The following is a 1,668-nucleotide window of genomic DNA, read 5'->3' on the forward strand; positions in this document are numbered from 1 at the left end:
ATATATATAGACTGAACTTAAAAAAATCTAACCTGGGTAACAGAGCAAGATCCCGCCTCTAAAAAATTTTTAAAAATAAAAATTATCCAGGCACAGTGGCTCACACCTGTAGTCCCACCTACTTAGGAGGATTGCTTAAGGCCAAGAGTTTAATACCAGACTCTGGGATATAGAAAGACCCAATCTTTAAAACAAACAAAAAAATCTAAATCTATTTCTTCATGGGATAATGATCTAAATGACGTAAACCATGACCTACGATTGTTAGAAAAGAAATAATCAAAATTAGCTCAACCTCTCACTCCCCAAAAATCTGAAACAAATTTTGGCTGATTTCAAAACAAATTAAGTAAAATAATTTCCTTTTGAAATTTTGGGATGCTTTATTATGCTATCTTCTTCTCAAGCATCTGTGTTTCTAAAAATTCCCTTTCCTTTTATACCAAACTTAGTTCACTTTTATATAAAGGCCTTGCTTCTGTAATTCATTTTCTAGAAGGCTCCCCTTGTTTTTTTAAAAAATTATTCACTGGATATATGCAAAATGGGATCAGATGTGTTATCTTTCTAACATCAGCAAAGATGACTAGAAGCTCTGCTACATGGTTATTAGTTCTACTTCTAATGCAGACCCAAAAAAATCACTTGGCCACAAGTCAGGACAAGTTTATGTGATGTAGGTAATAAGTCAACAAGATACTTGCAGCAGTTTTGATTAAATCACAAAACTAAAAATTACATTGCCTTATTTATTTCAAACAGTTTCTTCTATATTACCAAAGTTTTTGTTAGTTTTTAATTTTTTTCTCTTTTTTGTAAACTTTTCTGCTATTTTCCCACCATATTTAACAATTTGAACCTTAATTTATAAAAGGTCATCAGTAATAACTCATTGGTATAATTTTCTTATTCACCTGTGGATTCAGCTATGTAACAGTTGGCACCCTCAACCCACTTGATATAGTTCCCATGATAGCACAAAAATAATTATCTTTAAATAGCTCTCTTCCATCTGCCTTAGATAACAATGGTGAAGAGGCTTCAGATTGATTGTGATAGTTGAGGTTGAGAATGTTCACAAATTTGTTTCTATCATACTTGTCTCCAAAACATGAATGTGGAAAGTGTAATTACTCCTTAGAATCTATGCCTGTGCTTCCATACAAATTTAGCACCTGTCCCAGATCTTTCCCTGGAGCTTTGTGATCTGTTACAACATTACACAGCAACCCTGTTGGGATTAGAGAACCCATGGGACCATTTCTTGTGGTTCCTGTGGTTTGTCTGAACACAACTCTTCTCTTCTTGGAAGAACTAAGACAAACAGGCATGTAAGATAAAACACAGCATTTGGATACAATGTATAAGACAACCATTTAGTGAGTTCCTTTGCAGAATCAGGAATGTAACAGGTGTTGGGGGTTAAAAATGAGAAATTCTCTCTTCCCTCAAGGCACTTATAATACAAAATAAAAAAAGTATCATGTCATAGGACAATTTGTTCCTTTAAGCCTCAATTTTAAGTAAGATCTTATACAGGAAATGGGTGAAATGAACATAGAAACTGTCTTCTAGGGAGTCCACAATCAAACAGCAGAGAAGAAGCAAGAAGGCTAAAGGAAAAAAAAGCTGAAAATGGCAAGTAGCATCAGTGAGGCATATAGTGCA

The sequence above is a fragment of the Propithecus coquereli genome, unplaced genomic scaffold (genome assembly GCF_000956105.1).
Source record: "Propithecus coquereli isolate 6110/MARCELLA unplaced genomic scaffold, Pcoq_1.0 Scaffold22, whole genome shotgun sequence".
NCBI lineage: Eukaryota > Metazoa > Chordata > Mammalia > Primates > Indriidae > Propithecus > Propithecus coquereli.